At 37.3% G+C, this 24,716-nt stretch overlaps 1 protein-coding gene and 1 long non-coding RNA gene across 3 annotated transcripts in view; both read right to left on the bottom strand.

The window, feature by feature from the left end:
- The window catches only part of hs6st3b (heparan sulfate 6-O-sulfotransferase 3b), an 80,542-nt gene that overhangs the window by 51,719 nt on the left and 4,107 nt on the right, over positions 1–24,716 (bottom strand). The gene's annotated exons all lie outside the window — the stretch shown is intronic.
- On the bottom strand, positions 20,441–20,924 carry LOC145549975 (uncharacterized). Its single transcript, XR_014085771.1, has 2 exons — positions 20,718–20,924; positions 20,441–20,634 (listed from the first exon to the last, which is right to left on the bottom strand). It is a non-coding gene; the product is annotated as an uncharacterized LOC145549975 (long non-coding RNA).

Raw genomic sequence — 24,716 nt, 5'->3', positions numbered from 1 at the left:
TCAAACCCTCTGTGGACCGCACAAGACGCTAATAAAGAATCGTACAGTTTTCTGCTGAAATGGACCTCAGTTTCTGGCAAGCTTGCTTTTCTGACAAAAATCGTTTATTATTTTTGGGGGAGTAAGTCTCACTTGGCGACGCTGACGATCCCAGCTGCCAGCCACATCTCTGACGGATGCTGATAAATACTTACAACCTCTGCAGAGTCATCTAACATGGGGACTGAACGCCAATTGTTCACTTTTCTACTGAAAACAAAGGCCAGATCAATTTTTGTGTTTTTTTTTTATTTTTTTATCCAGGATGAATAGAGCTTTTCAGACAGTGGTGATGCCCTGAATTTTAATATTCAAACCTTGGTGGAGGGGGTTTTTGCTGCGCACCCAGATACTACAGGCTCATATTCCTTACAGTTAAACTCCTTATAAAATTACAACCCTGCAGCATATATCTATGTAAAACCTCCTCTGCTACACATTCTTTCTAACTGCCTGTTTAATGTAATGTAATTTGGTTTGTTTACAACTTGAAACTCTCTGTCAACCAAATACAGTAATGATCACAAGCATGTGCATTCACTTTTCATAAAAAGCGCTCGGTTGTGATATCTTGTTAAGTATTGTAAGATAGGGGATAAAACGATGAAATTAATCCACATTTGAACCATTTCACCACAGTTATGTGGTGTGGTTTATTGGAGTGCGGCTGTGAAGAAGCAGGAACATTTCATAATTATCTGCTTTGTATGCATAGCACAAACAAGTCCTACTGCGAAATACATAAAGAAATATATGAACTCTGTGACTCAACTCTCCATTAGCATAATATACTAGCGTGATTATCCAAGGGAAGGTGGCAAAGTTCATAATTTATGCTCAGGTGATCATTCAAGGGATAAACGGTTTTCTTAATTGACTGTAACATAAAGGGATGCAACATATTTAGTTAACCCCAAAGTGAACCTTTACTTTTTGTCCTTGATCTGCTTAGCAGGCATAATTATTTTCTACAAGTTGGCTGTCTTAGTTTTCGTCAACCGCAGAAATAATCTGAATACACTTAATGCCGCAAGAAGAGGTCAAAGTCAACTTTAGCTATTGCACAGTTACAACAACACTGTTCTAAAGAGAGGCCGATTCCAAGGCATCAGATACAACTGATGCAAAGTGAAATTTCTTTTTAGTTGATGCATAAAGAATTTTAACAAGTAGCATAGTAACTTGATTGTGGTATAAAATGGCACTATGTGCCTGGAAAATATATATAATATCCCTAAAGTAATACAATAATCTGCACATGCTTGTCTTCATGGTGCAAATTAAGCTGGGGATACGCTGCACAATATTTTCAGAGGTCGAACTCAAACTTTGACTACATCTATCAAATACAATTAGCTGCCAATCATCATTCATGCTGTTATCGTATTGGCTGATACTGGCTGCCATGACACGGCAAAATGCTCTGTGATAGAAGTTAATTATGTCCACTCCTTGCCTGGTATCAAGCTCGTGCTCTGCACTGTGTGAAGGCCATTATGTGTAAAGATGAGACTGTCAAAATGACCTTTTCCCAGGATTCACCAGCCACCCTTTAATTGGCGCTTTTTATTGCTGTAAGGAGAAACTACAGAAGCTCCTCCCAGAGCTCCAAACTGTCATCAGATGTGTTAGTTTATAAGATGTATTTCAATAAGTCTGAAATAAAAACAAAATGCAGTGTCATAATATATTATTCACTGTTCCATGAAACAGTTAAAAAAAAAACAGTTAAAAAAATTAAAACACCTTTTAATTTAATCCAAGGATTAGCACTCTTGTCAGGCAACATTATAAGAATGGTTTCCTCTCAACACTGAATTTTGTTCTAACAGTATTTGTATGTTTACATCCAAAATTAAAAATCACTTGTTAACCTTTGCGCTTTTGCCTTTTACAGACTTGACTTTCAAGAGTTATTGGTACTTTTTAGAAAGTTTAAAGTTTAAAAACTAAAGTTCCCAATTAATTCTTGATAATTGTTTTTGCAGTGGTCAAGCTTTAAACATGGAACCAGAAATATGATGCAGGGTGTTTGATAAATAAATTGATATATTATTGATGGATAGATGCATGGATAACTGAAAAACGATGGATGGAAAGACAAATGGACGGAAATATAGATATTTTAATATTCTTGATATTTTTCTATATTCATTCACCTGAAAAACCCTAAAATTGGATTTCAGACTTTTCTGGTGAAAGAGACGTAATTTAATCTCTAACTGAACAAATAAAGTCTCTAATCCACAAGACAGAACATGAACATCTCGGAGATCCAATCTTAACTTATCCTTTTATTTTCTAAAAAAAATTAATACACTCTAAATACACATTACATAATCTTCATCACTGGTTCTTTATTCTTAATTAAAAGCCTGCACCTAATTACTTATCTTCCTTCTCGTCCCACCAGTTGGACCCACAGATGGACACAGTGATGCTCTATTAGCCCATCACCTCAGTCAGCAGCCAGAACCTGAGTATATCGTATCCATTCATCCAAATTCCTAAATTAGATTCTGATTTGCTAGCAAATCACATATTTTTCATGATCAAATATTTGGCAAGCGATACAACTTAAAGAAAACAGAGGCTCAGCAGCAGTCCCACACTGCAAAACAGGGTCGTTTGATTATTTGGAGGGTCATGCTTCAGATGCTTGTTAGCACGTCGGAGATGACGATTATGTCAAAGGGCTCCGACAGGATCAGCCAAATCTCCCCTCACGCCGTTTTGAAGCTGTGCTGATGTCAGATTCCCCTACCTGCTTTGTCGAGGGGAGAAAATATCTGCCGAGAATTACTGAAGAGATATAGCAGGTCCTGACCATCATTATCAGACCATTGTAACCAGGGCTCACTCTTGCATTGCAGGGTTTGATAGCTGTTTCGCCCTGGAGCTCTGCGGCATTTACAGCTATCAGCTTGGGGCGTCTCTCAGGAGCAGAGCGGTTCGACCTCCCTGATCACCAGGAGAGTAAAGGAGAATCGGTCCTGCTACAGATCTTAACCTGATAAAATCCACGATTCATCCCTGCCATGTCGTGCTGCAATAATGTACTCTATTAGGAGTCAGTAGACAGAGCCTGGACCTCCTGGCTTTTCCTGCAGTCAGATCGGATCAAACACCAATCCAGATATGTAACCTTTGTTTTACAGCTGGGGAAAAGCAGGAAGGTAAGACAGACATAGTTCAGCACTTATCCTTTTTCTGACTGAGTCTCTCCAGACAGTGCAGTGTGACTCAGGAGCTGCAATAAATATCAGGAATAGTACTTAAGTATATAAATGTAATTGGTTTTGTTCCACCATAAAGTTGGAGTTTGTAGCGTCTGGTCATATGAACTAAAGTGCTGCAGCAGTCTCCTCTAAGTCAATAACTTAAACTGTTAAAAAAAATTATTTCAAACACAAATCACTAATATCTAAAAAACACTAAAAATGTCTTCAGTTTAAATATATAGCCCTGCATGGCTCCAATGTCCTAAAATCTTGCAGGGAAATGTGTCATGGTCAGATGAAATTAAAGTTAAACTTTCGAGGCACAGTTCCAAAAGGTAGCGTTTGGCACAAATCTAACTCTGAACGGAAGCCGATTGTTCACAGATCGCTGTATTGATAGAAAGTTTAGTGGCAGGAAAAAAAGCTTGCAGGAAAAGCTGTACCAGCATCTGGGAAAACTGCAGCCTTGATAGTATTGCCAAGCAAAATCCATTCAAAAATTTGGTGAGCTTTAAAGCAAGAAAGTCACAACAAAACAAATCCTACATGAATCCAATAACCATGGCATTCCTCGTGTAAAGCCACTCTTCAAACAAAAATTTCACAAGACTGTTACCTGGGCAAAGGAAAAACAGGAAAAAAGAATGTTGCACAGTGGCCCAAAGTCCTCTTTTCAGATGAAAAAGAAGTTTGCATTTCATTTGGAAGTGAATGTCCCACACTGCTGGTCTTGGTCCACTCTGTTTTTGAAGTCTACAGACATACCAGAGCATTGTATGCTTCCTTCTGCTGACAAGCGTTCAATTTCAAACAAAATGAGAATTTACATCATTATTATTCAAAGGCTGGCTGAGAAGCCAAAGCTATTGACAGATGAATGTTGAAAAATTTTACTGTAAATTACAGGATCAACGTGGTGGGATGATGACAAGCATTGGATAATTTCTGCATGCCAGTTAGCAACTGCACTCTATCATATAAATATGCTTGATATGCAAATAGCCATTTAGTGAAAAGTACAGGACTGTTACCTCCAGCAATGCAAGTTGTTATTGCTGCAGTCCACTCTGGCACTAAAAATAGAATATTTCATTACATGGTTATTTTGTAAGAGTATGGCGAAATCAATTAGAATCCAAACACTACAAAATATAGAAGAATTGTATGTGTAAACACAGGTTTTTATCATAATTGGTCTGACAAAACCTCAGGTCATAAGTGTTTTTCTCGTTCCCGGTTCCACACATATCAAATACTTCAGGCTGAATTAGTTGTGTCGACAGCTGCTGCAGAGAATCCCCCCGCCGAACGCCTCAACATTATCAGAGGGCAGAGTGTAACTGCTGTGCCTGACAGATGAGTGGGACTTTGAGTGTTTTAGCTGGCTCACACTAAGTTTCATTGACAATCTGAGCGGAACGACTTGCTCAATAAACAAAGGCATCTGCAGTGCTGACAAGCCGATCATGGGGCTGCAGGGAGAAGAAAAAAGACAGAGGGGGAAAAAAAGCAGGCTGATATGTTTGTATAGTTTCTCTGTTGCTGACTTGTTTCTGATCCTCTTACTGTTGCAGAGTCAGTAATGAAACTTTACCGTATCCTCACTGCAGGCAACAGAAGACTTTTTATCTTATGAGGAACTACAGTGGGAATGCTGTCACACTAGCTATATCCCTTTGCTAGCATTCTCAGTGGTAACACTTCCTCTTGTCAATATAAAGCACAAAATGTCTGCATTATGGAGTTGTACGGATGTAATTTTATGTCCAAGGTGAATTTAGCCTTTAACTCATAGGCTTACCAAGCTGAAACAATCTTACTTCATTCCCTGAATGTTAGTAGCACCTTTGTGAGGCACAAAAGTGTTACTACAATTGAAGTGTGAAGCGAATGCTTGGTTTCAGCAGTTCTATTTTATTTGTTCTGTAAGCTGTTAAGAGTTTCCAAGACCGTATCTGAGAATTTGATTGTAAACTATGGCTAAATTCACGTTTAAATATTATCCAATACAACGTAGCTAATTTATGATACACACAAACGTCGATGAAGGTTAAACCGAAACGTTTCTAATTATGATTTTATAACTTTTAATTTCACCGTTTCTTTGGTGAAAATTGTCTTTGTGATTTTGATGTACTTGGATCATTAGTATTGCTTTAAAGGTCTTTGTGTTCATTCATTTGTACTTAGTTGCATACAATCCCAGTCATCCCAAGCTCCCTTCTGCATTCTGCACTGTAAAAAATATATCTCTAACTCATGGTAAAACACCATGAGTTTTACCATGGCTATATTGCCAGAATTTTACCGTAATTCTGGCAATACGGTAAAATTGCCAGAATTTTACTGTATTTATACGTCATGATTCCCATTTGCTCTGACAAGCACTGTGAGGTCTTATAGAGACAGGTGTGCGTCGTTCCTAATTAGGTCCAATCAGTGTAATTATACACCGCTGGACTCCAGTGAAGGAGCAGCAGTATCTCAAGGAGGATCAAAAGAAATGGACAGCATGTGAGTTAAATATGAGAGTCACAGCAAAGGGTCTGAATACTTATGACCTTGTGATATTTCAGTTTTGCAAAAAAATGTCTATATTTCTGTTTTTTTCTGTCACGGTGAGATGCTGAATGTACATTCATGAGAAATAATATTAACTTTTTTTTAGTAAATGGCTGCAATGAAAAGAAGAATGAAAAATGTAAAGGGGTCTGAATACGTTCCATACCCACAGTAAAAGGCAATTGAACCAAAAATCAAGGAAGTCTATCCAATTGCATGACTTTAAAGAAATAAAAAAAAGAATTCCCCAGAATTCAGTTTGCCATTTATCAGGTAATATTACGGGAATAACAAACTGATCTAATATAGTAAAGGCTTAATCTGCTTTTTTTTCTTGTCAGAGAGAATTTATAAACATCTGAAATATTGTCTACCATGATTTCCTCAAGCCATAGACGATATCATTAAACTGCCCAATCCCGTCTGCTTATCAGCCCCAAACTGCACAGCCCAAGCTCTGCTGAAAGAACAATATGCCACAAACAATCTGAGCCAGAGAGTTTATCTGTCTTCAGTGAGAAATATCGGATGTTAACAGTAAAAACCTCTGTTCAATAAAAGACCAGCTTTGCTAATTAAATGGCTTCGCCATATGGAGATTGAAGAGAAATATTTTTATGTTTTCCCCACAGGCACTTCACACAAAACACTATTCTAAACACATTGATCTACTCTCGCAGGGGAGACTTTATGGTACCTGCCTCCTTCCTAACTACTCACACAGACTTATCTCTCTGACAGAGTCTCAGGAAAAACCGTCTGCTGGTAATGGCAGAAAATCCTAGCTGTGGTAAATTTGTGGGCAATTAGAAAGAGCTGCCAGCTCCCAAGCAGCGCGCCTGCTCCTTGCACCGAGATGGGCAGATTTACCGCCTGTACTCCTCAACAGGCCTGTCTGTGTTTGTTCTGTCTCCAGTGGCTGACTGAAGACCTTGCTCGCCCAACGAAAACACCGTCAGAGATAGCTCAGCCAGCCATGAAATTGATTTTGTATTAACAAACAAGGGGGTCTGGTTTTCCCTTACTGTTAATCAAATCATTTCACGGAATGAGGGGGAAGAAGAGAGTAAAATCATTACCTTCCACCAGTAAATCAGGTTCACTGCAAACCTGGTGTCCCATTAACCCTGAAACCTGCTCAATAGCTAATTAAGGCAATTACTTCAGGCATGACACGGCAGTTAATCATGACTGACTAGCCCATTTATAGTGGTGGCTTCATTACCATTGGCAGGGCTCTCTGATGGGCCCCCTCATTCCCACACACACACACAGGAAACACAGAGGATAAACGTGGCTGTTGGTCTGTTATCCACCCACTCCCCATTTACAGAGCTATTAATGGAATAGATAAAGGTATCAAAAAAAAAATCTAGCGCAAATTGTTTGCTTAGATTCTTGATGAGCCATCTGCAATCATGAGTGTGATGGAGAGCTTGAGTTTCCAACATAATTACTTCATTTTTTTTTTTTTTTTGGCATTTGGTCTTTTATGTTTATCCTGACGAGATGAGAAGATGAGGAAGAGAAGTTTTTTTTTTTTTTTGTCTAAATTTACAAATTCAGGACATCAAGGTCTCTAATCACTTTATCATTTTCCACCCACCTGTCCATCCATTTGAAAATTCACGAATCTCTGAACTCTATCCTTAAAAATGGACAAAAACATAGAACTTTAACTTTGGGGAAGTGGAAAATCTGACCCCACAACATCCTCACAGCTCTGCTGTGCTGATGCTGTGAAATGGATGTTGATTACACACACAATTTTGTTCCTGCACAGATGTAATCCGAAAACGTCTCTGAGGCGTGAGGTGAAAAAAGGCGGATAAGCCACAGTTTGTGCCTGTGTTCGCGACCGTGCCTGCGGTACTGAAGAGGACTTTAGTTGCACTCCGACAGTATGATCAGCGCAGCCTGACACCCAGCTTGTCAGCAGTTCCCATCCCGCTTGAGGGACTGATTCTGACAGACAGCTGTGCTGAGGGAGGCCCTTGTAGTGAACTGTCCTGAGTGGGAGTATTGATTTTACTGTTTGTCTCCCTTGACTGCAGCAAGGTGGAAGCTTGATGAAATAACTCCCTCAGCCATGTGGCTCGCTCCCCCCTACCCCACACCTCCAGGCTCTCCTCACTCCTTTTTTTTAAAAGATCAGCAGGCCTGTTTCTGTATGTTTACAAGGCATCTGGTGTGAATTGGTCAGAGCCTCCTCATCCTCACGCTGTTAAATGTCACTCTCCCTCCTCCGCTGCACATCAGTAAGCGATGTTGGCGCGGCAGGGCGCCCCTTTAGGTTGTTTCATTTCCATCCGCTGCCGTGAATGAAAAATTTCTGGATGACCTGTCAATCTGTAAATATGACAGGAATTTCAATCTGCAACGGTTTCGGCGAGTCAGAGCCTCCAAATGTTCACTGACATTAAAAAAAAAAAAAAAGAATACAAGCAGTGCTGCATATTTCCCTGTAGCTTTCACATTATAGTTATTAAAACAACCAAAGGCTCATCTGGAATGCGCACTGCTGGGACACTTTTGACTTTGATCCACTTTAGGCAGACAACTCAGCGGACAAGAGAATTGCTGTGATTGCAAGTGTGGAGAGGTAATTAAAAACAGCGTGTCTGCCCTTGCTCAGACATTATTTGTCTTCTTAACATGGAAAACACAGCTGCTTATGAACGGTTTACACAAACAGGCGTCTGTTTGCTCTGAATTATAAAGCGCTGCTGTAAAGGTCCTCAGAGAGCTTTGGTCCATGTCTTTGCTATTTAAAGTATTAAAATTTGACTTAGATGTGTAGCCTTATATTGCGACGCTTTTCATTTCAAGGTAAACAGCAGAATGTGGAAAGGCTCCCTGTGGATGCATCTTGATTTAAGTCTTTAGATTTTCTTATTAGTATTAACATAGCAGGGCTACACAGTGGCACAGCACTGTTGCCTCGCAGTAAGAAAATTCTGGGTTTGAATCCCGGACCAAGAGTTTGCATGTGTGGGTTCTCTCCAGGCACTCCGGCTTTCTCCCACCGTCCAGAAACATGACTATCAGGTTGATTGATCTCTCTAAATCCTCCTTAGGTGAGGGTGTGTGTGTGTGTGTGTGTGTGTGTGTGTGTGTGTGTGTGTGTGTGTGTGTGTGTGTGTGTGTGTGTGTGTGTGTGTGTGTGTGTGTGTGTGTGTGTGTGTGTGTGTGTGTGTGTGTGCATGGTTGTTTGTCCTGTTTGTCTATGTGTTGCCCTGTGATGGACTGGCGACCCGCCCAGGGTGTACCCCGCCTTTCGCCCATTGACCGCTGGAGATGGGCACCAACACCCCTCGCTACCCCATTAGGGATAAGATAATGGATGGATGGATATTAAGATGGCACCATATAAAGCGGGAGCGACTAGTTGAAAGGAGCGAGTGATAGTCTACAGAGAAAATGAACCACTTAATTTTAGATCCACCTATATTCTCTTTTACAAAAATCCCAAAACAAATACTCAGTTGGACTTGAGCCAATGCCTTAAAACAGCCAGAATGAACTGTGAAGATGAAATCAAGACACTAAAACATGTATTTTGCCATAAAGAAGTACTTACACTTCTTTTTTCTTAGCATTTTGTTACAACCACAAACCTCAGTGGATTTTATTGGGATTTATTGGGATGTAATGCTTTGTGCAGACCGACACAAAGAAGTCTGTAATCATGACGTGGAAGAATTAAATTCTGAACAATCTGAAATGTGTGCCGTTGGTCTGTATACAGCCCGTTTTACTCTGCTACCCCCATATAAAATCCAGTGCAACCAACTACTTTCAGATATCTCATTATGTACCATAGTTTAATCGTTTCATTAAATAAATATATTTCTTGAAGGCTTCAGATTTTAGTTAGAAAGCATTAGTGAGGAACAAGTTAGGGCTTGTATAATAAAAAAAAGAAACCTTGTTATAAGAAAGTCATAACAGATCAAACTTGTGGGGTCTCAAAAGCTATGTCCAGGACACAGCAAATGTGGAATATGGTTCCTTGTTTAAAATTTACGGCAAATGCTATGACCAGCAGAAAACCAACACTGCAAGTTCCCCTCAACTAACCATTACCATTGTGAAACATGGGGGTGGCTGTATCATGGTGTGGGAAGGCTTTAATTCAGCAGAGACAAGGAGGCAGGTCAGAATTGATGAAAATATGGAGGGAGATGAAAAGAAGAGAAACCTTAAGCTATTTTCCAGCTCTAGAGATGCAAAGCAAGTTCCTGAAATTACTGATACAGGTGGGTGGTGAATGCAAAAGTATCCACCGTTTTTTTCAAATGTATTTATTTATACAAACAAATTGAAAGCGATGTCTCATTTACTTTAAGTTGGTCTAAGACCCCAAACAACATTGAAGTTTTTGGCTGTAACGTCACCCGACATGCTGAAGGGGTATTAATACTTTTGTAGGTTTCTTTATCTTAAATGACTGACTTTTAACTGGCCCGCAAGCTCAATAACTGCATTTAATCTTTAACAAGCTTTAGCTTTAGCCGCCACCCTGACCATAAGGAACGTCCTGCTGTACAGAAACTCATTATTTCACAGTCTTTAAACATACCGCCTCGCCCCACTGAGAAATCCATTATCACAGCTAATGGTAGACGCGCGTAGGAGGGAGTACAGCTTGTGCACCATAATACTCAAGGCCAAATATAAGAATATATATATATATGTATATATATATATATATATATATATATATATATATATATATATATATGTGGTTGTTGTTCTTGGCAGTTTCATTTGTCTTTTCAAATATTTGACCAAGGTATATGCTTGAACCCAAATACTGTATATAGTGGGACATTTACTTCTGGTTGACAAGAAGATCTATGAAAAACTCCAGCCAAATCTGAACTCTTAAGCATTATAACGTGAACTAAAGGATTGTTGGATGAATAGCAAGGCTTCTGAAGGTGATTTAGCCACGCAGGGCAAAGGTGGCCTGCTGGCCAGAGTGATTCAGCTCACATCTGTCAGACCTAAAAAACAAGAGCAAAACAGCAATGCATTGGCATAAACATAATGGTCAGTTTCCAGATGTTGAAACGGATCCGACACGTTTTCCATCTCAAATTCTGGTCATCACATGCCATGTGTTCTCTTACTAGATCCGAGAAGCAGAGTTGGATCGCTAACATTCACTCGGTAGGCCATCATTTAAACTATTTATTCAAATAACAGTTAAGTTAGGTACTTACATTAAGTTAAAATTCCCCACAGCATTGAAAACCACTTTACCTGCAATAAGGAACATCTCTATCGCTTCACCCCAACATGAAAGTGTGTTAGAACCTCGGCAGCATGTCTATGTTATTCCTTTTAATCATTATTGTTTTAGCACACAGGCATTTTATAACTTACAGACTGGGGAAAAATGGAGTTGAGAGGAATTTAATCTACTTTTCCTTCCAGACAATAAATGTGCAATAGATTGTGATATGTCTAAGTAATTTTTTGCATATAAAACAAAGAAAAGGGCCAATCCTGCATGGAAAACATGAAGATTAATCTAAATTAAATATGAGCTGAGTTTTGAAACCCATGGATTTATGAGATACAATTACGATAAGTTCAGACAATTCTGGCTCACCGCCAAAGGTGGCAATCTGTCAGGAGGGGATAATCAATCAATTCATCTGTGTTTATATACACTTTGGACAAAGATTATTCACAACCCTGCTAGAATTATGTTTTTAAAATAATCTTTTTTAATTTTACCATGATGTTTCTTCTGATATGTATCTCTTTGTAAAAAAGAGTTGCATGATGTCAGTCAGAATTGTATTCAGGGACGACACGAAAGCACAACCACACACTAGAATCCTGAATAGATATTTTAACGCTTTCTTAGAATCAACTCACCTTATGACGCGTATAACCTGCACTAAATTATACTGCATTAAAATCAGATGTATGTATTTAAATCCCAGGTTTTTATCTGCTAAAGAAAATATGGAGTTTTCTCAGAATATACTAAAAAATCTATTTGTGTGACCTACATACAAAATCAGGCTTAGGATGCACCTAAGTGCATTTATACTCATGTTACTCAGATTGTTCTTCAATTCACACCGTCACTCTTGAGTAAATAAAATTTTAAAAATGTAATAAATATTCTATGTACAGAAGGAGAACCTTGCCCAGGGCAGCAGTCCAGAAAAGTGCACCAGTAGGACTGATGTGTTGAAATTCAAACTGGTTCACCCGGCTGAAATCTACCCGAAATGTATTTCTGAACCCAACAGTGGTCATTTTGACATAGATTAATTACAGTGACAAAAACGCCAGGAGGATAGAATCACTTTTGTAAGACATAATTTGCCATCTGATAACTCAACAAACCCAATATGATTTTTTTGTCCTAAATTGTATGAGCAAGGCATTACTTTGGGAGGATCCTACTATTACAGGGGAAATAGATGTGGAGCCAGTCTCCAGAGCTGTTTTTCAGTTAAGTTTTTTTTTTTTCTGAGGCGTTGGATAGATTGCATATAAGCGGTTAGACTGGTTTCAGTTTCCCCCCATAACTGAATCCTTTTGGTATTTGGTGACAAATGCTTTCTGTGTGGTAACGCCATGTGATTAACGGACACAGCCCGAAGCCCGATTTCTCCTCTGCCTCCTCACTGTACCTGAATCAATCATCTGCAAGGATACAGTCTTGAGCTAAACTGGTTGCTCAAAGCTACTCTCCGTCCTTTTCTCACTTAAAGAGATAAGACGTAGCTTCGGGACTCGGTTTCAGACAGCAAATCCGATAAAGCACTCTTAATTGAATTTGTAGTGAAACTGTTTCAGGTTTTTTTTTTTTTTGGTTGAATTCAAAATGCATAATTTATTTTTAACAACGTGAAAAATCTTTTAAATGCATTCATTTTTTTTTCCATTAATATTTTGAGGCATCACAGTAGGAGGTTGACAGTTTAGAAAACATAATTCCTTTACTTGATTTGCCTCAAAAACATTTTCTTTCTTTCCTGTACTGCTGCCAATTTTCTTAACTATGGTCGACAGATGCAATTGGAGACAGAAACTTCAAATGCATCCCATTAGAGTTATCCAAACACATTATTCTAGCATCTTAAATATATTTTTTGTACAATGTGTCACATTAAACACATTTCTCAGAGAAAAATCTTGATGAATGCGGTAAATTACATCTACCACATTCATCATGATCTACTTTGCAGATAAAGGCAAAATTAAAAACATATAAGACTGGCGAAACAGGAGATGATTATATTTTATTTCATTTGGAAGGCAATTTATTTTCTTAAAAACATGGTTGGTTTTCTGCCACTTTTTAACAACATCTGCATCTTACTAATGAGATACAGTCCCTTTGTCACATCCAAACAAAGGTGTTTCTCTAAATTTGACTGATTCGGATCAATATATGTTTTGTAAATATACACTGAATGATGTTATTTAACTTTGAGATGGCTAAATAACCAGCCTGCACAGGCTTAGCATACTTGCTCTCTTTTAAAAAATGGCAAAAAGACAACATGTTACCTTAAAAACAAAACAAACAAAAAAAACATTTTGAACTGTAAGCTTTAAAAATAAATGTTATATTACTTCAGCAACACGGTTGCTGTTTTTCTATTATAAAATTCTTGTAAAAATACTAGCATCCATTGAAGGCTTAGTTTTTTTACTCAAGGTTAATATATAGCGACAATTACGTTTTGGATACTTCTTAGTTACCAAGAAAGTCATCATCAAGAAACATTAATGTGACAAAGCTGTTATATTACATTATATTTGGGGAAAAACTACTCCGGCTTGAAGTTTTGATTGCAAAAATTAGGCGTCCTTCTGCCGACCGTTCTTTTTTTTTTTTTGTCTTCCTTTCTGATGTTGCTTTCGTCTCTGTTTGACCAGACAGCTGTTCCTTACTTTGGTTCAAATCAGTTTTGTTGCAGAATGTTATTTGTGTGGGGGAGCAAAGTGGCCTCGGGGAAAAAAATAAAAAATGCAGAGACTTTATGAACACTTGTGTTTCTCATCTTGAACTTTCAAAACCTAAATGTTGCTCCCACACACATATTTGTTCATTATATGCTACGTAGACCTGACAAGGTGAGTCAAACTTCAAAGAAAAACAGAGCTTGGCTCCACACTGAGCTGAATATGATTAAATTCAACATGACACCTGATGTTAAAAAAGGGCTGTAGCTGCAGTTTTACAAATAGCTGTGAAACCGTATCAATGGAGGGGAGATTATAGAGGCGGTATAAGCAGTCAAATCAATCCCTGAGTCTTTTTGTAAAAGTCGATAAAAGATCCAGGTTTGGTCCATTAGTCATGATAGCACCCTACTTTACATTGCAAGTGCATAGCAACACTGCTACTGAAAACTATCAAAGTGGCTTTTTCAATTGTTTCAGTGTACACACACACAAGAAGCACATGATAAGTTCGCTTGTATTTACAGCACTATACTCAAATATAGAGGCAAACCTGAAGTACCCAGTAATGGAATAATCTACCTCTTGATGACACCGAGACACATTTTGATCATTCAGAAGAGGCACTCAGAGACACTTAATGCCGTTTCCTCTCTCCGTGACTTCTTTTGATTCGCAGACATGCCTGGCACCAGCAAGTGCAGGAAATGCCACCGGTGTCGGGACATTTTCCTCTCATCGCGTCCGACTTGAGGATAAACAAAAGGCACAACTCGGTTTCCGAAAGTGAGAGACGGTGCCTCACACGGAATGATGAATGAAGTGCGTCGTGGTCGACTCGTCCTCGCTGGATGGGGACTGATGAGAAGTTAAGTGATCCCGGGATTTGTGGGTGGGATTTAAAAGCTCTGTCTTTTAGCCATTCATCTGGCATGTCGAGAGGGAATGACTCACACTGAGGGACATCAGATTCCTACCATGAGCTTGATGTGCTGTGTCGCAAAACGTGCTGAGACATAATGCTATTTGTTCCACTCCGGCACACTGTGATGTCACAAGATGTTACCCCAATCTTGAGCACCGTACGGTTGCAAAGACAGTTTTTTAATGCATACTTATTACACTGCGGCCCGGGACTTGATTTATGCTGCAACATTGTAGACGGGTGTGAACAGAAATTTTTTCCCAGGATGAAATTCTTTTCAACTGATACTACTATTTGATTCCCATAACACACAAAATGGAAGTTATTAAAATAGTTTTATAATAGTGTTAATGCGACATTCAGCTATGAATTTGTTTCACTGTAAATATTAAGAATAAATACAACACATTTCAATCACTAAATCCAATGCATTTTAGTGAGTTTTTATGTGACAACCTGAAATGAGGGAGTTTATGCTTTTTATTATTTATTTTTTTTATGAATAAAAATACATTTGTTCTCAACCATATTCACTGATATTTGTAAATAAGATCCAGTAATTTGTAGTTCAAATCCAGATGTGTGCAATTTAATCTCAGCCTAAACACAAGTATTCTGCAACAACCTTTTTTAAGGTTCGTTAGGGATGGTAGTGGCAGGGTCATGATGTGGGAAACCTCTGCGGGATGAGGCGTAAAGTTGATGGTAGGATGTATGGAACTAAATATGGGAGAGTCCCATAATAAAATCGGACTAACACTTGACGCTGGGGTGAAAGTTCAACCTTAAGCAGGACAACATGTAGCCAGGGCTGATTTGGATCAAAGTGTATGCATATATAACAATGGCCTAGTCAAAATCCAGACCTAAACCCAATTGAGAATCTTGGCAGAGCTTGAAAATTGATGTTCTTCTTTCAGTAGGGTCCAGGTATGTTAGGAGGAAACAATCAGTCTGTGGATGTGCACAGCTGATAGATGGATACCTCAGGAGACTTAAAGCTGCAATTACAGCAAGTCTTGACTCAGAGAGGCTAAATACAAATGCTCAGATTTTATTTGGAAAACATTTGGAAAACCATATATCATTTTTCATGTTACAACCACAAATGTGACAAAGCGTAAAAAAAAATAAATCAGTTTTTTTTTTTTTAAAGGCACCGTAACACACACTAAACGAAAAATGAATGAAAAAGAGTTTAAACACAGTGTGATTCTGCTCAAACGTCTAAACAACTTCTTAAATTAAAGAGGAACAAACCTATTTATAAATGCAGGATTTTAAGAGGCAATCTGGACTTCAATCTGTTAAGTGTGATTATTCAGATCCCTCTCCCAAGTCTGACTGCATCCACGTGATAGAAAAGATGGAGAGGAGCCCAGCAGTAAATATTCGATTTGCTGAACAGATTTCACATGCTGTGGGCAATTTCGGTGCAATATTTCTCATACACAAATGTCGCTGCAGCTCTCCTTGTGGGGCCATTCAGAGGTGCGGCACTTAAAAGTTTTAGTCGCTGCACCAAACCGCCAGCCAGCACAAATTGTTACAACATCAAAATCACAGAGAACTTAATCCTGCTGGGTGGCACGACCATGCAGCAGAGGATTAGTCTGTGAAGGTGACTCTACCTGCACTTACACTTTAAGTGTGCCAGGTACTCATTGAGTCTCTGAATCCAAATGGAGGAGCTGCGTGAGGCATTCTGCTTAACCTAGCCTCCCCACTAGTATGACTTGCATGTCACCGGCTCGCCCCAAATAAGGACAGATGACCTTTCTCCAGGTTTCCTACAATAAATCAACTCAAGATGCGGCTATTCTTGGTGTGCTCCTTTCGTCGGCCCTTGTAGGAACCAGAGGAGAAACAACGCAGCAGGTCACCTATGCTGTCATGCTATTCCTCTTTGATATGTCAATCTGTCAAGTCACACCAAGCCTGAACAAAGGTGCCCACCACTTTCATTGGCATCACTGGTAAAGATGTGTTGAAAGCCTTAAAATAAATTAATCTTTTACTACGCTAGCGTAATGTCACTCATAAAAAGGCTGCTCCAGTTCTCCAACTCTGAGACGTTCTTTATCTTCCTCACCTTCCTCTAAGATGTGTGTGTGTGTCAGCAAGATAAATTACGAGTTCTCATCCAGTCACAGTTTTAATTCTTTTTACAACTTTTTAATCATTACTCTGGCTGTAGGCATGGGCAAGTTGGTGGGAAAATCTATTTCTTTTACAGTCTTTTGTAGAGTCGTGAAGATCAAGCCTTATTTGCCTTATCTAATTAGCTTCTCCTGTGTTTCCCGTTTTGAAGATGAGATATAAGAAATGGGTGACTGTTTCACATTGGGGAACCAGGAAAGGTCTATGTTAAAAAAAAAGTAAAGAATGCATTAAAAATATTTTATTTACATTTATTCTTTAGGAAATGTTAGAATTTCAACAGTAATAAAATGTGTATAGGTTATTTCTTAATGTGATTTTTTTTTTGACACAAATAAATGTACTGAAAATAAAGGTTACTTTCAAAATGTTAAATTAATGTGGGATTACATTTCAGGCATTTTACACTTTGAGAGTCTCTTTTTTTATGAATGAGCTACATTTTAGCTAATCAAAGTTAATTCGCTTAAGAAGAAACAGCCTCTGGTTTCCAAGCCATGCATAATAATTTTAAAACGGCAATTGTGAGGCACTAACCTCCAAAAACTCAAATGGTTTCACAATTTGGGGGGAAAACAGAGCAAAAATATCATTGTCCCTAATTTCATGAGCATCTGAGCTGCTTACCACAAAATTAACATTATGGGGACATTAAACAGAAATTACCACATCACTACAGCTGCTGTCTTGTTCTTATCAATCTGATGACTACATCTATGAAGATAAGCTAAAGGGTTTTTGATTTTCTTTGTTTTATTTCAGTCTAGAGACCTGCTTCTAATAAAAAGCTCATATTGCATAGCAAACCTGAAATCTGTCACTGTGTTAACACACACAGTTGATAAAATAGCAGTAACGTGAAAGAAAAATCTAATTAAGTGCATCATCTTTTGAAGGAATACAAATGTATCCCTCCAGTGCACCAAATTACACTTCTTAGAATAAAAGACCTGAATCAGATTCTTGGAAAATCATATTTGCCTGACCAGCAGATATTTTCTGCCAAGCTTTAGAGTTTTCATTATCTTAATTGGCTTTTAGAAAAATAAAACAAAAAACGACACAGACCCACTTCCCAAACTAAATGAATATTGACAAATATCCATTGAAGTATATTTTATAAATGCAGATATGATGGCTACTTTTGTTTCTTTAGATATTCAATGAATGCGCAGACTCTTAATTGAATTAAGAAAAAAGATTTCACACGTTTTCCAGGATCACAGGGATTTGCTTTGGCTATCAATCCAAAATAAACATAAACAAGCAACTAAAATTACTGAGCACTAATTGGCAGCTAAGGTTTCATGGGATACGTTTCCTCCGAAGCAAATCTTGAGTCAAATTTGAAGCACATTTATTATGACGTTAAACAAGTGTTTCGCATATGCCGCTGGCCCTCTGAGGAGGTAACACTTAATTATCAGACCAACTGAATTACTGCTCAGGCCTGCCAGCGATGACGACTTGAATTAATGACACATGAAAAGCAATCTTCGTGCCCTGGACGGCCTACAAGGGCACTCTGAGCTTCACACACTATCAACACCCCGTCATACTGACGAGCGCTCTGCCTCCTACATCAGAACGATGCGCCCAGAACTGTAAATCCACCCAGCTTCCCTCATTCGAGCTGATCTGTGACCGCAGGGCGTCAGCTGTGCTGCTGTTTCGTTGTCTCATTAAAGTCCTGCACTCTCACCTCCTTCCAGGGCGGGAGAACACAGCCAGAAACGGCTGGAAACGTGTGAATCCCTGATGTGCTACAGCGGTGTTCATCCATGCGCTCGTCTGACCATGTTAAATTAAACTTTTATATTTGAGCTGCTCAGAGAAGGTTCAAGAGTGGCAACAAAGCAAGCCTCCTCTCACTAACCTGGGCATGTAATACTAACATTGCTTTTAATTGCAGCTGTTTCCAATTAAAGTACAATTGATGGGAATTGATTCAGTTTAAAAATGTTATTTCAACAAAAATAATGGCACCGCACCAGAACTGTCAATACTCTGGTGTCGTCCTTTTACCAATAACACAGGACTTGTTAATATTTCATAAGGTTTGATTAAACAACCACAGAGGTATTTTCATCTCAGCTGTACTATTTCTTTGTTGATTTGGCCATTTGTGTTTCAGTTCATTATCCTGCTAAAACACCCGATGGTAATCAATTCTCAGTGGTAGACTTCATCGGATTTCTATTTAAAATCTCCTAGTATTTTTAAAAGTTAATAATCCCATGCAAGCTTCCCGACACTTTGGGATAGAAACAGGCCCACAGCATCAGAGATCCTCCACCATGCTTAATATTTGGCTGCAGTTTTTTTTTATTAACAAACTACCTGGGGAGCATATTGCCAAAAGGCTAAATCTAACTGACCTAAGCACATAATTTCAGATAAAGTGGCAGTAAAGTTTAGCAAACATTTTTCTTCCTCTAGCAGTTAGTTCCCAGGGTTTTCTTTCTTTTCTACCACCTTTAAAATCCTCTTCACTGTGCTTGTTGGCCAGCTAATCTCAGATCCTTATCCTGCCTAGATTTTAGTGCCTAAAAGAAATAGGCCTCTGTGTGACACCACATTATTTACTTCAGGGAGAGTTAATTAGACATTACTAATTGCAGCTGATCCTCTTACAAAATGTAAGCTACATTTTTAAAAGTGTATCCATTATGTTTATGGGTTTCCAGTAATTCTTTCGAACATTTTGAATTGGTTTCTATATGTGAATAAATGCACTCAAAATAAAAAATTATTTTTCTAAAGAGGACAGAGTGAAACTATGCTACTGAAGTAAAGGTTGACTTTATTTAAGGATTTTTAGACATTTCTGCAAGGCATGCTAGTAGGTAAAACAGGGAAGAAAATAGGATTGTTTCAAAAGGGATTAGGCCAAATAGAGTGGATACTTGCATGCGTGTATCTTATTGCTCTCTTTTTATGTTAATAAGAGTTCTATTAGCATTTCTTAACAAATGAGTTATTCCATACATTTGAACAATCTTATTTTAGGTGGAGTCGCGAGAACTGGCTTCTGTAATAGGCACTTCATCAGTAAAGAAAATACGTTATTTGACATCCCAGGTGAAAAAAAAAGTATACTTTAGTATACTAAATTTTAACATACTTCAGCATACTTTTATCGATGTACTTAAACTGTACTATTTTGGAACAACTAATTTTGTGCTTAGTATACTTTAGTAGTATTTAAATAGTATTGAATTACAACTAATAGTATATTTTAGTATACATACTTTTTTGGAACAACTTCAAGTGTACTTTTTAAATATCATATTTCAGAGCTTTATTATTATATTTTGATAATTATATTTTGAGTGTAATAATTCTGTCTCAGAATTATAATAAAAATATATATTTAATATATTTTAAATATACTATTAATATTTTAGTAATGTATTTAAATTACACTTTGATTTCCTGCTATTGATAATAAACTACAATTTTAATTACTCGTGAAAGTCTTAATTCCTACGTACCTATTTTGTAAATGACATGCATAACTACACTACAGTACTTACATTGTTTTAGGCTAAAATTACATGGAAAGATTAATTACACAAGATGCCCAAGGTAATTCAAATATTTTGTTTTATTACTGACATTTTAAAATGGTCAAATTTTACTCACAACTTTATGAACTTTACATAAATGGTCAGTTTACACATCAAAAGTGAACACATGAACATGAAAATTTAAGTGTGACAATAAAACATGAAAGTGAGGATCAACAACAGAACATTCCCGCTCACTGCACCTTACGGAAACCTACAAAACAGAACAATAGAGCAATTAAACAGAGAAAGTATTTGTATTTAAAGAGAACAGAAAAATGACAAAAAAATACTTACAATTTTAAGACGTTGTGGACTCGCCATGTATTGACCTCATAAGAACTGATGATGATTGGGACAGGATGCCTGGGGTGGAAAAACATTTCTGGGTGTCTTCTTTGCCTGTTTATGTTAGAAGTAGAAAAAAAAATAGTCAGCAATGTCATAGAATCAGTTGATGTTGGCATTAACTATGAAGCTGTTTTAAGTGTGGACTTAAGGAGACAAACTACCTTAAAATCTTTCCTTCCATGATCTGAACACACTGATCCTTGCAGGGTGGTGAGGGGGGCTGGTGGTGCCCATCTCCAGCAGCCATCAGATGAGAGGCAGGGTTCACCCTGGATAGGTCACCAGTCCATCACAGGGCCCTGAAAGTCAACAACAAATAAAAAAAATTAAAGATAAATGTTAGATTAACAAGAAGAGTAAAATTCTTTCCAGTTACTTTAAATCAAATTATGTTTATTAAGCACTTAGTGTTGGTAACACAGCAGTTTTTGTTGTTGAAAATGTAGCTAGCTCCTCATTGAAAAAACAGACTTACATCATGAAGACGATGTGGAGGTTCATCCTTAGAGCTGGTTGGTGATCTGGTGGAGTCAGAGCTACTTCTGAGACAGAAAAGTCTTTAGCTTTCCTAACACCTGATTTCTCTGGCTTCCTCTTTCATCTTCATTTGCTTAGACTGCAAACATATGTTGAAGATAAAAACATTGATGAACGAGTTAGAACAACCACCTCACAATATCAAAGTCTCTCTTTCTTATGGAGCTTAATTAAAACCAGGTTAGTTTATGAATTAAAGTATTAAGTCGCAACAAACAACCTCCATGCAGTTATAACATGAAGCTGAATGATAGCAATAATCATACAAGCCACAATAAAATGTATAAAATAATTATTTAAGAAACTAAGGTAAGTTATATATCTTTACTGCACTGTTTATAATTAAATGAAGATAATTAAAAAGCAAACTTACCACCAGCTACAACACTTAGCAGCCTTCGTCCCTCCGGGCTTCTTTTGTGACACACATTTCATTTCCATCTGTTGTTGTCCCGTTGTGTTGTCGTCTAACTCGGACTAGGACGTCACCAGCTTGAATTTACCAAAATTAGTAACTATTGTCAAGGCCGTCTCTACTTTTAAGGCAATATTATGCGAGTAAAAATGGCGAATTTGAACAGCGTCTGTTACCTTCCCTGCTTTCAAGTTTTTTCTTCTCTTTGTGGCGTTTTTTAAATAAATGAAAGTGTGCAATACCGCCACCATCTGGTCTGGAGTATGAACTGGAGCTAATGCCGTTGATTTTAAGGTTTTACATCACACATCTGAAAATTGATTGGGTACTTTCTTAAAAATTACATCACGATTATCCTTTTTTTTATTGTATCCAATTTTAATAAATAGTAAAAGATTATTAAAGCACTTAAAAATGCATACATATTCATTCATATTTTGTTCACTTAAAGTATACTTTTATTTAATACATTAAAATAGTATTTTGGTACAATTATGTTTAAGTGTGTTTAAAGTACTAATTTCGAAATTGGTACAAGTGTATTTTTAGTATACTTCAGATATACTTATAAGTATTACACTTAATAATTAGTATACTTAAAGAGTACTTTCACAAATTTTAAGTATGCTTTAAGTATACTAAAGTATACTTTTTTTCACCTGGGTTAAAAAGCAATTTTCATACTTTAGAGTTTTAAAATGATTTATTTCCTACTTTAAAATCTATAAATATTAAAAGTATGAAAGATAAATTAATCATAATCAGCATTTCTATTGTTTTTCCAAAGCAGATTATTCATTTTAAAAGTACATTTGACAACAAGAAAGCCTTTTAGCCACACCTCTCTTAAAAATGGGAAGTGAGAACTGAGAACCATGCATGGGTGATTTTGTATTATCTGAACCTGCCGTGTCAGATGGGCTATTGTTGTAAATGGGACATGGAGTGTTGTCTTGAATAAAGAAGGCATTTTTCAAGGGAATATAACAAATAGATGTGTGACCACTTGTATCCCAGGTAAAACATGGAGTGAGCAATTTTTTTTGACAAAGATCTTCTATGCAGGACATGTGGATGCCTTTCTTAGAAGTTAGCAAGGTAGAGCAAATACCTGAGATTGGGAGTATACAGCCAGATCACTGAAGCAAGTACAACCATTGTCTATAATCTCAGTATTTGTCAGGTAAAACAATGCTTTCTAAAATCATTTGTTAAAGTCAACAGATCACAATGAATTGAAGCTTTCTAGTGTTTAGCTTCAGCTTTCACTCTTTGAGTATCATCAAAAACTGTCTTCTCAAAATAACATTTTGACATCTAAACACTATAGTTAAACCTTCCCCAATAAAATACTGACTATGTGGAGAAAAGTGAGACTTGTATCACTATTGCATGGCTTGCTAATATAAATGAATCTACTCTTGTGACACAGCAAGGAGTGCTCTGATATCTATTAGTGCAAATCAGAGTAACAATGCTGGCCAGAAGTGGAGAAGTTGATAGTTTTAGACTAGAGGCTTATCGTCTATAAGGGACAAGTGCAGCAGCTGCATCAGACACATGTAATTCAAATATTGTCACCAAGTTTGCTGACATAGAAAAAAGATAAGAAGGAGTCCCATCATTACGTTGCCATCTTTAGGTATACACTCTCTTGACTAGATGCTGTGAAAAATCTTATACAGGATGAAATGACAAATGGTAAGATGGTAGAATTATGTTGAATAATGATGGTATTCTCATTGGGTTGTAATGTTTTGTTGGTCTTAATACATCAGAGGATGAGTTGGTTCATTTAAATTTTACAGTAATGCTAACCTTTTACCTGCTAAGTAGCAGAGCAAACTAGTGCAACATTTTATGAAGTATTACTAGGATTGAGAATGTTTATGTTTGGGCTTGTTGTGTTTTGTTATCTTTTCTTGAAAAAACACTATGCTGTTGTTGACTATGTATGCCAACCTGATCTTTTTAATGCAGATTTAAACAAAAAGTCAAAATCCTTCATTTTAACCAAAAATATTTAATATCCAGTAATCTATTTTAGGGGTTATTCTTTTAAACCTAGACAAATAATTACAATAGGATTGCTTTAAACCCAGTACTGTATAGGTATGTAAATGTCTGATGTGCTTTTCATGTCTGGATGGAAAATAAAAACAGATCTAAAGAGCATTGTAGCTGTGCTAGATAATAATAAGACACATTGATCTTTGTATTGGATAAAAGATGGCAAATGTATGGCAACAACTATATATTTTAATGAGTATAAAAAAAATGGACCTCACCTGTGTCAGCATGACTTTATCTCATACAAGTTTGAAGCATTAAAAAAATATGTGCATTATGGTAAACTTACATCAGTCCACTGAAAAGGATGATTCCGCCTCATTTAATCTATTGTATTAAAAAGATGTTCATAATCAATTTCTTAACAGTAACAACTTTGAAAAGCAATATACATTTCAATTTCTGTCTTAGCAAATAGGAGGGAGCCATCACTAAATAAACCCATACAGTATAAACTGCTGTTTGTGCTTGTTTAGACAATTAACTGAAAGGATATGTGTCACCAAGCATCTATGCAGCAATGCCTACAACATACACACATGTTTTTCTGTCGGTTTATATTTTTATCATAAAGCTCTGTGTGAGAATAAAAATAGAAAATTGCTCCACACATCTATAAAAGGATTTGGAGAACCAAGGTCCAACTGGAAGTGACACTGATTTATTTGAGGTGTATTCTGTATTTCCAAATGTAAAGATTTCAAACTGTGTGATTTATAGTTACAGTTTTGCCTCCTCGACCGTGTTACTGCTGCTTCACTTTGTGTCATTGACAGATGTTTGAGGATGAAAGAATGAAAATGCACTGTAAAATGCAACAGTGAGAAACAAAATGAACCTGTTTTGATTCTGATGGCAAGCCCTATCAAATATTTCTGTGATTTTTAAGTGCAGCCTTTTACTACATAGACTCCCGAGGACAT

The sequence above is a fragment of the Poecilia reticulata genome, chromosome 2, assembly GCF_904066995.2.
Source record: "Poecilia reticulata chromosome 2, P_reticulata-male-v2, whole genome shotgun sequence".
NCBI classification, from domain to species: Eukaryota; Metazoa; Chordata; class Actinopteri; order Cyprinodontiformes; family Poeciliidae; genus Poecilia; species Poecilia reticulata.
Note: the sequence above shows the minus strand (reverse complement) of the source record. Positions and strands in the feature narration are given on the sequence as shown.